We start from the raw sequence: 14887 nt of genomic DNA, 5'->3' as shown, positions 1-14887 counted from the left end.
CCAGCTCATCATTCTCTGCAACTTCCACCATCTTCAATAGGACCCTATCAGCAAAACACATCTTTGCTCACCTCTCCCCCCCCCCCCCACCAAAACTCTCCACTTTCTGCAGGATTCACTCCCTCTGTGATTTCCTTGTCCATTTGTCCCTCCCCACTAACCTCCGTTCTGGCACTTATACTTGCAAGTGGCAGAAGTGCTACACCTGCCCTTTCACATCCTCGCTCATCTCCATTCTGGGCCTCAAACAGTCCTGACAGATGAGGCAAGATTTCAGCTGTGAATCTGTTTGGGTCATCTACTGTATTCAGTGCTCATGGTATGGCCTCCTCTACACTGATGAGGTCTGGTGTAGATTGGGGGACCGCTTTGTCAAGCACCCTCATTCCATCTGCAAAAGGTGGAATTTTCCAGGGGCCAAAAATTTTAATTCCAAACCCTATTTCCATTCTGACATGTCAGTCCATGGCCTCCTGTTTTGTCACAATGAGGCCACACTCCGGTTGGAGGAGCAACACCTGATGGCATGAAGATTGATTCCTCTAACTTCCAAGGATTTTCTTTTCTCCTCCCTTTCCCTCTTCATTTCCCCACTTTGGCCTCTTACCTTTTTCCTCACCTGGCTATCACCTACCCCTGGTACTCCTCTCCTTCCCTTTCTCCCATGGTCCACACTCATCTCCAATCAGATTCCATTTTCTCCAACCCTTTATCTTTTCCACTTATCTCCCAGTTTCTTCATTCCCCCTCCTCTACCCATCTGGCTTCACCTATCACATTCTTCCCCTCCCCACCTTATTCTGGCATTTTCCCCCTTCCTTTCCAGTCCTGATGAAGGGTCTCAACTCGAAATATCAACTGTTTATTAATTTCCATGGATGCTGCCTGACCTGAATTCCTCCAGCATTTTGTGTGTGTTGCTCTGGATTTTCAACATCTACAGAATCTTGTGTTTTTTTCTGTAGAAATGACCAGAAAATTCCGAATATCTTAAATCTTTGGGAGAAACCTTTCCTCATTCTGTACAAGGTTCACACTCTACTTAATTGAACTTTAATCTTTTGGAGCTGCAACTTAGCACTGACCAGAGAGCAGTTGCTGAGGCTTTTAGATCCCTGAGACCTGCACGACTGGTTGAGGATGTGTCCTTCCCAGTCTGAGCTGCAGTATCACATGAAAAATTTTCAAGCTCCTGTTGCTTCTGTAATATTCTTTGAAATGCATTAATTGTTTTATGTTCTTCAATAGATGGATTATGCACATGGAATCTAGGAATTATCCCTAGACTTTTCTTCCATTTTTGCCATTGAGATGATATAATGACCCTGAAATGCTGATTACCAATGTGAGCAAACTGTGGGGTGGGGGAGAGAGAACCAATATTGTGTTTGACCCAATACAATATTAGGGTCTGTAACATGCAGTTTGATGCACTTTAATTTCTGATAAAAGTATTGAGATTTGCTTGTTTAGTGTTGTCAATATTTTGAGGTATTTTAGTGTCAAACTTAAAGTGGTGCCATGTACCAAATACAAATAAAAGTGCTATGTTGAACCAATATGATGTTGACCAAATTGGATCATTAGAATTGAACCTTGTATCAGTTCACAACTTAAATAATTCATGTTAAGTATTTAGTTAAGTTAGGCTTTGCTTCATTGTTGTTCATTGAGGTCTACTTTGAGTTCTGACAGAACTGGTTCATTGCAAACTACAGCCAACCATTGAATGAATGTAGTTTAAGACTGTTGCCGCCCACGCTGAGAGTTCTCTCCAAGGAAATAAGAGATGACTCCTGTTTATGTTCATGGCTCTATTAATAATTAACAATATTGAACTACTGAACCTTGAAGGACCATGATTTTTTCTTATAAAAAAAATTCTGATGCTTAGAACAGGAACAAAAAATTTTAATTTAAAAATATTTCCCTGTGGATGTATTACATGGCTTTTTTTGGTGTTTACTACTAGCATTTCAATTCTGAGATACCACCACAAGATTAACCTTTTACTAAACCAGGTCATGTTATTGAGAGTTTGAAATTTGAGATTATTTAAAAAAAAGATAGACCCTGTCCTTACTTCATTAGAGGTAGTGTATGGAAATTAGCTGCTGTTTTAATTGCAATGTTGAAAGCAGTAAGTTAGCAATCTTAGTCACTTTAATGTGGAAGAAGCCGAGGACAGTTGGCTTCAGCCTTAGCATCAGTTCTCTTTAGCTACTCCCTATGGTAGCAAGTTCCAAATTCTTGTTCTCAAATCAATGATTAGTAAGGTGCTCTACTGGAAATGGTGCATTGAAGGAGACTACACAATACTAAAGGGCAATTGAGAAATGGTGTAGAAATTTTGCTGTGAGCTTTTAGATCCCATAATCTGACATTCTGTGGATCATTGTGTGTAGACAGATTTTGTGATTTTTTTTTAAAGGTGTCTAGAATTGTATTCAATTTCTTTAGCTATTTCAAGGAGTGAGTTGTAGCACGTGAGCATGCTCAGGTGCAGACTAATTTACAGATGTGATATGGAAGGAATTTTCCCAGCTAGTTTTTATCTCCCCTTTTTATTCTCCTTGTCCCAAATTGGTCCTCAAGGTGATGGAATTTTCACCCCATTTGATTTAATTTGGAATTTCAGCAAGATTGTTATTAGAAAGGAAAAAAAATCTAATAGGAAGCAGTTTGATTTCCACAAATGGAAAAGTCTGTCAGCAATGCTATCAGCAGCTGCTGTGTCAATTTGAATGAAACATTTTTTTTGCAAGTGCACAGAGAAAGCTCTGCATTGATTTTGTTTTCAGCAAATCATCTTGTCTGGGCTAAAATAAGCACAGGGGAGGAATAGCAGTGTGCTCTGACGCTCCTACAAAAAGGAACGTAGTGGAGCTGTATCTGTGAAGTGTTCGAATTTGGCTCAGCTCCCGGTGACCTCTCATTCAGCAGTCTGATGCTGAGCTCCTTGTAAGAACAATTGGCTTGTCGCAGCAATGGGGGCTTTCTCAGAGAGGAGGATTTAGTCATTTGGTGAATTGGATGCATGGTATGTTATAATGCAACTGATTCTAGCAAGCAAGTCTCCCTTTGTAAACATAATGCCCTCTCCAATATAAAGCAACAAATATTGCTGTGGTGAGTTGGAAGCTGTTCTAGTTGTTTTGTAAGTGCTGCTGGCACACTGGCATGTATTTATAATTTCAGATGTCTTTTAAAGTCTGTTAAACAGTTATCATTTTCTTCCGTCTTTTTGAATACTGTAAGACGCCACATCTATTTTTAAAATTCTGTCATTCATGGTAGAGATTTTGATTTGCGTATTGAATGTTGCCTGCTTGAGCACGGACAAAATGAGAAGAATCGCAATGCTGTGGCAAGGGACTATTAAGGTTTTGCCCCTTACTTTATTGCTTAGCAGTTTGATATTTCAGTATTGTTTCTTTCCCCTTCACTTCTCTTCCCTCGCTTTTTCCCATTTATTTCACTACTGGTTATCGGATGTGAGCCCTGGGCCATTGATCTGTTAGTCATGCAGGCAATATTTTACTTAATCCATTAGTTTTTATGAAATGGCCTCTATGAGTAAACAAATGATCAAGTTCAGTGGAAAAGACCACAGTTCCATCATTCCTTCTGGATTAAAATGTGTTTATGAAATTAGTGAAGAGAAAATGTGCTTGTTAAATGCCATTAAAGCCTTGTTAAAAGGCACAAAGATTTTAGTGTAATTGCATGGAGGGAAATTAACTCTGAATTAGAAATGATTTATTTAATTGAAAGTAGGGTGGAATGTATCAGCTTTGTCAGTTCAAGTGCCGTAAAGAAAGTATAAGCAGTAAATAAATAGAAGTAGTACATGGCATGAAATGTATTGGATATCTATTGATATACAGCTGTTTTTGGGTCAAATAAGCCAACTGACCATATTTATATATGGTCAACATTTGGTCAAGTTTTGATAGCTGATTAAAAGATCAAGAAATTTAATTGCAAAGAAAGGTATAATTTGTTAAAGGGTTGATCCTCAGTCAAAGTAATTGAAATTTCCTTGTACTATTTATATGAAGGTTAACTGTTCTTTGCTATATGCTGACCACTGTCTTTCAAAAGGATATAACTCTCCAGTTAGACTTTCAAGTTTGCATTTTTATTTTTTCTGTTGTACCTAGAATCATTTACGTTTTTACATTTAAAACTTTCTGATGGATTTATGGCACACTGAATATTAAACATTGGCTAACTCAGGTATTAAAAAAACTGGCAGTAATGTAGTTTTGATTGAGGTCATTTGCAAGATAACTGCTATACTTGGCATTTCTGTGCTTTGCACATTATTTTGCTTGCACTGTAAAAATAAAAATCTTACCACATACTAGAAACAGCCTTGAGTGCATCTACCCCTTCTATTTTTCATTTAATCAAGGTATTGGGGGAGTATTAAATAGTCAGTGTACATATGGGTGCAGAGTGTTGTATGGCAAGGCTATCTCTCAGAATTTTGTTTCCAATGTTTCTTAATTATAAATGAGTGCAAAACTCTAGGAGAGGTGCAGTGTAAGTAGAATTCTTGATTGCTTAAGCAGTCCAAAGTGTGGTTCAGTTGAGTCATCCCTCATGTTATAGTGTATCTATTGGCATCCTAGTTTTTTTGCATTGCCTCTCAATTCTCTATAGAGTTGATCAATTTATAGTAAATTAATAGCATGGAATAGTAAGTAGTGACATTTAGCACTCATATTTGGAGCTACTAAATTGCAACATAGAGCCCTGCTTTCATGACATGGTGTGTATTCTTCTCTATATCCTGGTACCTCCAGCAGCTCCATGTTGATAGGGTGCCATTCCTATTTGATCTGGTGCTTGCTTATAAGAAGTTTGGTAAGTGAATTGACATTGAATGCATGCTTGTTGAATTGTGTACAATATTCCACACTTAAGATTGTATGATGTATCATGCTTATACTCATTTTGGCAATTTGAGGGATAGGGAGGATTATTGGCATTTATATAGTGCCCACGAGGTGTTTCCAGTGGTTTTTTTTTACACTTATCAAGTTTTGAATTGTCACTATTGCAGAGTAGGAGATCAGTGAATTTTTGCACAATATGATCCCACAAAAAACAATGTGATTTTGATCATAACATCTGTTTTAGTAATGCTAAGTGAGGAATAAATATTGGCCAGGATCCCATGGTACTTAAGGGCTATTGAGAGCAGCATTATTACATTATATTGTATTGGAATCGGCTAAGCTTCTTTTATTCATGTTGTCTCAACTATCTGCAGTAAAATCACATACAGCTGCTGGTTTGATTAAGTGTTTGTTAAAGCTAATGGAAATATCTGTAGTTAATCTTTTGGATATAAAAAAAAGTGTTCCCCTCTCGATGAATGTAAGTATATTATTCTGGAGTTCTGAATTATCTCGAGGAAGTAGAAAAAGTATCTTCATAAGTAGGTCACAGTTGGGCAAGGCTAATCAATGAACAAAATGAATAGAAGAATTATTTAATTATGTGAAATACAGATCCCCATGAAGAAATACCATGGGTGGAATTTTTTTTAGGGCATACTTCATCTTTAAACTATGAAATAAATTGTTAAGTGTTATCCCTGCTAACTACCTTTCTCTTGTGGAATGTTTTCTAGTATCAAAAGCTGTTAATTGTTTGATTTTCACAATTCTTTTCTAAAGCATTTATTAACTTTGGTTGCATTAAATTCTCTCTTTTATGGATTATCTCTAATACAAATATTCCCACAAATAGTTAATTTAACTGCCAACAGTGTTGCTATGAAGATCAGCCCCTGATTGGCCAATGACAAGACCAATGAGCAGGAAGCTACCTACCAGAGGATTGCAGTGAAACCCCTGTCTAAATCCATTGTTATTTTTAGAAAGTGATGTCGTATTATTTTCAGGGAAGCACCTCCTAACTGCTAGTTCTTGCATCTTTGCAATTTTAATATTCTTCTGAATGAGCCATTTGCCCATGAGTTTGCAGCAACGTTTCTGCACAAAAATCACTAGTGTATTACTGCAATTTGAAGTTTATTCACCAAATATTATGAATGATGGTGTATTTTTCAATGGAATATTCCTAAAATCTCACATTTATTATCGCTTCACACTGAATGAGCTGTGTATAGATTGTATGGAAAGAATGCTGTAATTTTAAAAACTAGTACAATGCTTAAATATTCAGTTTCATTGAACATTTCAATTAGATTCTCAATTAGCTTTCTGTGATTAAAGTCATCTGTTTATCGGAGGTGGGGCTTTGTTATGAAGGCAGCTTTGAAACTGTGCCTTGTCGACTCCCTCATTGTCCAACCATATCACATAAGCAGCCTTTCTCCCACGGGTTGAAGCATCCCACGCTGCCCTGAGGGGCTGCTGCTGATTCATTCATCTACTTCCATGCTTTTTTTCCACCAGAAACCTTAATGAGCGGAAGAATCTATGCCGAAAGAAGGGAATGCAAGTTGCCTGATCATAAAAAGAGTGGTGGTGGGGGGGGAGGGAGCAGAAAGTGAAAGAATAAGCCATCAAAGGTTGATCTATGCTGAGCTGCGTACCATACCCTGGTGTTTTGAATGATCCAATTCATACCCACACGACTACCTCCTAATAAATGCTGCAAATAAATTGTGTTTTTAGCAGAGAAGGTGTAGCCATTGCACATGGAGTCATGCTGCATCATGTGCATATATTTGTATATATGTCATACACACAAACTTGTATAACAAGTGTCTGTCATGCTGTCACAGATGCATGCAATCATAGATCCCCTAATGGTTGTCCACATTCCTTTCTCAGTTAGTCAATTACTTTTTCAGTGCCAATTACTTGTATGATCTTTTGTCTTCAAAATTCCACTTTGTCTAATGTTTATTTCTAATTAGGGTTTTTTCATTTTCCTATTTCTGTTCATTTTTTTAAACTTGTCACAAATATAATAAAGTATATGTAGTACTGAAGGGCTAGTGTGAGTATGACTTTGGGCTATGTATATATCCTCTCTAGGACTATGGTAAGCTCGGTGCTTAAGCAATATGGAGGTGGTAAACTGTGAGGGATTTTAAGATGTCGTAGGATCCCATTTATTAATATAGCTGTTTAAAAATAGGTATTGTACAGAGTGCACTTGGTAGGTTTTTAATCAAAGCGGTGATATATTTGAGGAGCAATGCAATTTGTATTGAAGTGGTAAATTCCTTTCCGAATGAGCTGGTGATGTTTTTGTTGGGTGCTGGGGATGTGCCACTATTCTTGATGGGCTTTGACACCTTGAATCTCATCTCTTTATAGGAGCCAAAAGCACTTGCATTTATGTTGGGCATCATGAATCTCAGTAGACAGGACTGTGGTTTATATTGCTAGTTATCACTTTTTGCATTTGGCTTTGACAGTCTTAATTGCAGCTGCTGAAAAAATGCACAAGATTCTTAATCAGTCATAAAAAAGACTTTGGGGTGTATAACGGTCACATGCAAAGCTCATGTTTTTTTGCACTTATTTCATTCATACGACCCACTTCCTGCATCCTCGACCCCATTCCAATCAAATTATGGGCAGGCAACTTCCCTCCTTCACCCCTATTCTAGGTGATGTTTCTAAGTTCTTTTCTGGATATTGGCCTTCATTCCTACAAATTACATATGCTCTGGGGTAAAAAAAAAGTGCTGTTGCTCCCTTTGACTTAGCAAACATGCTACATGTTTCAATTTCCTTTAACTGGCTCATAAACCCATTTATTTTTCTTGTAACTTCATGTTTGAAGCCGTCACTATTACTCACTGCATTTGCCATGGTCATAACTGGAAAATCATCTTCAGCTTCTCTTGCCACTCGTACAACTTTACCTCTCTGTCCTTGATCTCTTTCCTCATTCTCATCCATATGCTGTCTCTTGGGGAGAGCATTCCAAAGGACAGTGTTGAGTTCTGCATGTATGGTGAAAGCACTTGGATCTACCATCTGTCTCTGAGTTATCTGCTGTTTGACATCCGGTTGTGGATGAGCAAAAATCTTCCAATTAAATATTTGTAAGACAGAAAATGTTTTTTTTGTGAACTCTATAGCCTGGCCATGTTCCTCTATCCTCTCCCTGGTTACTACTTTGGCTGAACCTTCTCAAAAAAGCCATTGCAGGCATGCATATGATGGACTACTTACATTTGCAACACTACAGATGCATGTGCATCTCACAAAATTGAGTAATGCTGATGAGTGAATATTTGTTTTACTGGCTAGTTGGGTGTCAGGGAATAAGGTGCCATCATTTGTTTTCCTTGTTCTTTGATGATAATCCATTCACTGAATATATTACCCAAAGTTGTTGGCAACTTGATGCTTTGTCTCTTCAGTCCATACTGTACATTTATTTGGGCTATTGTTAATTTGCAACACTGGTGTTCAAATAATTGAGGTATTAGTCATAAATGTGGGGCATCTGTTAACTCCAAAATCTTTATCATTAAACTGCATCCTACAGTATTTGATAAAGCTCAGATCACCATCCTATTGGAATGCTGTGTTAATTCAGGAAATACAGTGGGTGATTTATGAGGATATTGCCGGCTATAAAGAATATAAAGAGAGTGATTGAGCTAGGGTTGTTTTCCCTTTTTTTGGTGAGAGGGAAAGAGTGAGTGCTGACATAATTGAGAATTGTGGGAGGTCTACACAGGACTTAACTATGTCTTGTAGCAGAGCTACAGAAACTAGATAGAATAGATTTAAGTTGGAGTTCAGCTTGGGGGAGAAAAAGTTCTACTCGAGTAGTAGGATTCTGGAACTCGCTGTGTAAAGTGGCGATGAATGCAAAATCCTTCATGTTTAAGTACTTTTTATGGTCACTTGGAGTCACAGCCTACAGGGTAGTGGACTGAGAGCTAGAAAGTGATAACCTAATGTATTTTTTGCTGTAAATTTTATGTTAGGAATGCTGGAGTACTGACAAACTTGCACAATGCACCAGAAAGTTAATGAGTTTATGTTCTGTTTGCTTTCTGGCACAAATCTAATCGATTCCAGGCTAGTAGATTCTTGCAGATAATATACTTAAGTATATACTGCATACATTACATCTTCTCAGATACCATACCAATATATGCACTGGTTATCAAATAGCTTGGGTGAATGAGTTTTTAGGCTGCCATTCGATAGGACAGCAGAACATTGTAGAGAAAAGCTTCCTCTGATTAATTAAGAAAGCTATTTCAGAAAAGTAAGATCACTGAAATGGCAAATGAACCAGAATCAAATCAAAACAGAAAAAGAATGAACCACAGGAAGCCACGAAATAGGAAACTGGGTAACACTGCAATCATGTTGCATAATACTCATAATTTTTGATGAGTCAAGTCATGGAATGCGCTTTGTCAGCCTTTTAACAGAAGCTGCTTGAAAATATGGAAGGAACCTTCCAAACAACTGTATCATAAATTGGTAACAGGAAGGTAATAAATGGAGGTAGATTTTAAGTGGGTAGTATTTAGTTACTGTTTTGATATTCAGCTAGGCCAAAATTTGCAGTGATTGTTTGATCTTGGAGTTGTAACTGCAGATGGTCTATCAGAGCAGTCAGAGAATTTCCTGATTTTTCAGGTGTGGAGATGTCCTTTATTCTTGAGGAGAAGTGGGTACTCAAGATTGTTTAATGTCATTTTCCAGTACACAAGTGTAAAGGAAAATGCAATAATTGGTACCCTAGAGCCAATGCAGCACAAAAAACACAATAAGATAGCACAATTAGTAATAAAAAATACAATAAATATAAATACTTAGATTGCATGTCCATAACGTGATGCTAGGCACATGAATGTTTGCACATAAGGTGACTGACAGGTAATGATAAAGTCGTGGTAGTTGGGGGTGTGAAGGGCAGGTTAGTGGGTGGATGTGTTGATCAGCCTTGTTGCTTGGGAAAGCAAGTCTGGCGGTCCTGGTGTGGATGCTACATAGCATTCTACCTGATGAGAGTGGGACAAACTGCCCATGAATAGGGTGGATGGGAACCTTCATAATGTTACTGGCCCCTTTTCAGCACATTTCTGTATATAGTATATGTCCTTGATGGCGGGTAGGCAGTAGACTGGTGCCGGTGTTGTGTTGGGCAGTTTTGACTACCCATTGTAGAGCTTTCCTGTGAGTTGTATGGGGCTGCAAGCTAGTGAAAGCTCTCATCTTTATTTGGCAGGGGCTGTGGGAGGAGAGAGAGGAATTTGCTGCTCATCAAGGTGAAGGAAGTTAGTGCCAGAAAATGGAACACCTTCCTTTTTTAATTTGTCATTGCAGAGTTCTTCAAACTAGTTTTAACACTTAACAGTAAGGTGAGGCTGCACTCAACAATTCTAATAACAGTAAAGAACTAGATTGGTAAGGTCCAATAACAGCCATTTTATGCAATCTAGGGTAGATTTGCACCCAGTTCTCAAGAGTGAATGTGTTTGATCCTTTGATTTAACTAGTTCTTTATATAATATTGAGGGGGGAAAAAACCTTAATATAGAAGTCCAAAGTTCCTGATGGTGGCAACACTGGTGGGTAGGTTGGTGAAGAAGGCATACTGGATGCTGCCCTTCATTAGCTTGGGGCATAGAATAGAGGATCTGGGAACATCGAATGGGGGTATAATACGTTGATTAGGCCTCACATGGAATACTATATACAGTTTTGGTTATTATACTATAAGTGGGACATAATTACACTGGGGAAGGTCTAGAGAACGCCAAGATGTTGCCTAGAGTGGAGTGTTTCAGTTGTGGGGAGAGACTGGATGGGCTGGGTTTGTTTTCTTTCATGTAGAGGAAACAGAGGGAACCTGACAGAGGTGCACAAAATTGAGAACCAAAGATAGGATAGATAATACAAAACATTACCCATTACAAAATCTCAGTCCAGGTGGCTTAGATTTTAGGTGAGGAATAAGAGGTTGAGAGGAGCTGAGGAATTTTTTCACCTAGTGGCCCTCTAGTAGAGGGTGATTGCGAGTTGCAATGCATTGCATGCAAAGGTACTCTTAGAATGTTTAAATAGCATCTGGATTAGTGTTTGAATTGCAAAGATCATAGAAGACTATGGACCGATTGTCAGTAAATAGGATTTGTATAGATAGGCACTTGATGGTCAGCATGTGTGTGGTGAGCTGAAGACATGTTTCTGTCCTGTATGACGATGATTCAAAATTTACTGTGTGCTGAGAGTCCATACTATTTTGCTGGTCATGATGATCTTCAGTACTTTTTAAATGTGATGAAATTTCTGCCTTTACCTCCCTTTTGGCAGTAAGTTCCAGACCACTGCTAACCCTCTAGGTGAGAAAATCTTTCCTCATCTTTCCTCTGATCCTTCAACCAATTACTTTAAATCAGTAGTCTCTAGTTTTTGAAGAGGGCTCTATGTATACTGCATGGTGAAAAAGGATGGAGAGATTTTAATTGTTATCTTATAGGTCAGCAGGTTAGGGATTCTTCAGTAAGTTCAGCTAAGTGCGTCAGAAGATGGTATTACTGTTCTCTTACATTGGAAATTTAAATGAATAAGCTTAAATCTAGAAAGCAAGAATAATTTGAAGCCTTAGTGTTAATTGTCAGTTTACTGAACTGTCATTTTGAACAGTTTAAAATTTTTTTTTGTGTATCATTCCTCTTTTTCCATTAAGCTTAGGCTTCAAGTGTGTGTTGCTAATAAATACTGATGTGATATCATGTATTGCAGTTGTTGGATCTGTTACTGAGTGAATGATGCAGAAAGCGGAGATAGGAGTTGAGAGACTTTTGATTTGTCATGTTGAAGTCTACTTGAGGTACTTTGATATTTTTCTCATTTTCTCCTGATCTATGGTTACTATAGTACGGTTCCACGAGCATCTTGCCCATCTGGTTATTTCTGACATGTGAACCCTTAGAAGGATATTTGAGCATAGCTGGTTTAAATCCTGTTCTCATCTGAAGACTCTTGTTCATGCTTCCAATATGAACCATTTGATAACGATCGGGTGCTGGCTTCCTTATTCTCCCTCCTGCGGCAGTGAAATCAAAAGTCTTTGACAGCGTCAGCACTGTTTACATTTTATTTTGAAAACATATTTGAAGAGGGATAGTTTGAGATTTGATGAGAGAGGGATGATGGGGATTGGTGATGAGCAAACTAACAACATTTTCATTGCATTGGCTCTCATGGTGTCCAAGTATCATGCCAGTTGTACAGTTAATTTACATAATTGAGCGAGGCTCTTGCTGTATGATTGGGAGCCATGTTTAAATATAACAGGTACTACATGGATTTCCGGCATTCAGCAAGCCTGCCAGAAGGAGAAGGTGGAGGCTGATAACTAAGTGACTTTTATAGTTGTTACTTTGCCAGAGGAAGAGCAGGGTTATATTTCATGGCTCCTCAAAGAAGCCTTCAGCTTTCCTCTGTTGATCGCAACCTCTTCGAGTCAGAGTTATACAACGTGGAAAAGATTCTGCCATTGGGTTTTCTACCTCTACTAATGTAATTGCAGAGGATCACACCCAATTTTAATCACAAATGGGTGTTCGTTTGACATTGGAATCTTCTCTTTTCCTAAGGTCTTCAGCTTTACCATTGAAGGGTCAATTATTGTATTTCTGGGAACCTTTTCCAGTGGCACTTGACTACTGGTCAGTTGAAGAGAAGGAAATGGTGAAAAAAAATTATAACCATGTCCTGGCCTTAAACTAGACACATTTTTGCAATCCCTCAGACATTTTTCATCTCCCCATAAGTTTTGAAGCTCTAGCTAGTCCAGAGTTAGGTTTATTTAAAATAGGAAAACTTAGATGACTATCTAAGGATTATTTTTTTGGCTGGGCTACTGGTGGTGATACTGTTAAATGAGTGAGATTAAGCAGACTAGACCTTTATAGAGTTCAGGAATACAGAATTCTTACAGGGTTTCACAAAGCAAGTGCAGAAATTGTCTCTCTTCTCCCCCCCCCCCCCCCCCCCCCCAATTGGCTGGGCTGTCTAGAACAATAGAACACAATTTCAAAATAAGGCATTGACCATTCATGGACAGATGAAAAGAAATTTCTTCACCTCTAAAGGGTGGTGATTCTTTGGAGTCCTGTACCAAAGATGGCTGTGGAGGCATGGGAGACATGATTGCAGAGTATATTCAAGATGGAGATAAATAAGTTTTTAGATATTGAGGGAGTCAATGGATATGGGGTTGGTAAAGGAAAGAAATGCTGAGGTTTAAGATCAGCCATAGTCTTATTAAGTGGAACAGGACAGGGAAGCCAAGTTGTCTTGTGCTCACGTGGGTTAGAACTGATGGATAACATTGGGTGACATGAGAGAGAAAAATATAAATATGATCCTAAAACCCAGAGGTTAAATTTATCAAGAAAGACTAAATAAGCATATCACTTTCCTGCAGACCAGAATACATTTAAGTAAGAAGGCCTGACTTGCTGAGTTTCTTCAGCATTTTGTGTGTGTTATTTATTCTGGCATCTCTCCCCCCCCTCCCCAACCCCCAACCCCCGCCAGTGTCATTTCCAGTCCTGAAGAAGGGTCTCTGCATGAAATGTCGACTGGTTATTCGTTTCCATAGATGCTACCTGATTTGCTGAATTCCTCCAGCATTTTGTGTGCATTGCTTTTAATTTCCAGCATCTGCAGCCTTTCTCGTGTTTAGAAGTAAGAAGCTTCCACTTCGCGAAGATTGCTTTTATGATTCAAACAGCACAGAATTGGGCCATTTCTGTCCACTGCACTATGTCCACTGTCTCACTGTGAAACCTAAATACACTAATCCCGTTTGCCTCCATTAGACCAAATGTCCTCTGTTCCTTTCTTTTCAATGCCTTTTAAACATTGTAATTGGATCTGCATTCCAGGTATTCGTCACCCTCTGTGTGGGGAAAATCCTAGGCCTCAGGTAACATTTAAATCTCCCCCTTTCACTTCAAACCTGTGTCCTCTAGTCCTGGGAAAAAGACTCTATCCTGTGTATGTCCCTCATAATTTTATAAACCCCTATAAGGCCAACCCTTGGCCTTCTACGTCTGGTGAGAATAAGCCCAACCTGTTCAATCTCTCCTTATAAATAGAACCCTCCATTTCAGGCAGCACCCTGGTGAATTATTTCTACATTCTTTCTATTGCTGTCATATCCTTTCTGTATTGTGGTAACTAGAACTGTACTTACTATTCGGTGTGGTGTAACCAATGTTTTATACAACTGCACCATTATGTCCCAACTCTCAGACTGATTGCCTGTACTACCCTATCTGCCTGTGTTACTACTTTCAGGAAGATATGCACTTGTACATCAAGTCACTTTTGTACATCAATGTGCCTAAGGTTACTGCCATTTGCTCCGTATGTAATAGAGTACTACAGGATAGAAACAGGCTCTCTGGCCCATCTAGTCCTTGTCAAATTTATTCAGACTAATCTTGTTGACCTGCACCATAGCCTGGACCATAGCCCACCATGCCCTTCTTATCCATGTACTTATTCAAACTTTTCTTAAACGTTGCAATTGAACATGAATCTCCCCTTCTGCTGGCAGCTCGATCCACACTCTCACCACCCTCAGAGTTTCCCCTCTTGTTCCCTTTTCACTCTTAACCCATGACCTCCATTTCTAGTCTCACCCAATCTCTGGAAAAAGTCTGCTTACATTTACCTTATCTATACCCCTCAGAATTTTATGTACCTCTATCAAACCTCTCCTCATTTTCCTGCATTCCAGGAAATGAAGTCTTGACCTATTTAACCTTTCTGTATAGCTCAGGTCCTTAAGTCCTGGCAACATCCTTGTAAACTTTCCCTGTACTCTTTCAATATTATTGATCTCTCGTTGGCAGATGGCCAGAACTGCACTGAATACTTCAAATTAGGCCTCA

The 14887-nt window shown here is 38.7% G+C and overlaps 1 protein-coding gene across 7 annotated transcripts in view; it reads left to right on the top strand.

Moving 5' to 3' along the window:
* The window catches only part of r3hdm2 (R3H domain containing 2), a 294373-nt gene that overhangs the window by 77193 nt on the left and 202293 nt on the right, over positions 1-14887 (top strand). Inside the window, exon 1 of one of the 7 annotated variants that reach the window (XM_073071104.1) lies at positions 3063-3129. The exons of the other annotated variants lie outside the window; for them this stretch is intronic. The gene's annotated coding sequence lies outside the window, so the exon portion shown is untranslated. Of the gene's footprint in view, positions 1-3062; positions 3130-14887 lie in introns of those variants that run through there. 7 annotated transcript variants of the gene reach the window in all.

The sequence above is a fragment of the Hemitrygon akajei genome, chromosome 18 (genome assembly GCF_048418815.1).
Source record: "Hemitrygon akajei chromosome 18, sHemAka1.3, whole genome shotgun sequence".
NCBI lineage: Eukaryota > Metazoa > Chordata > Chondrichthyes > Myliobatiformes > Dasyatidae > Hemitrygon > Hemitrygon akajei.
The sequence above is the reverse complement of the archived record's forward strand: the minus strand, read 5'-3'. Positions and strand labels throughout refer to the sequence as shown.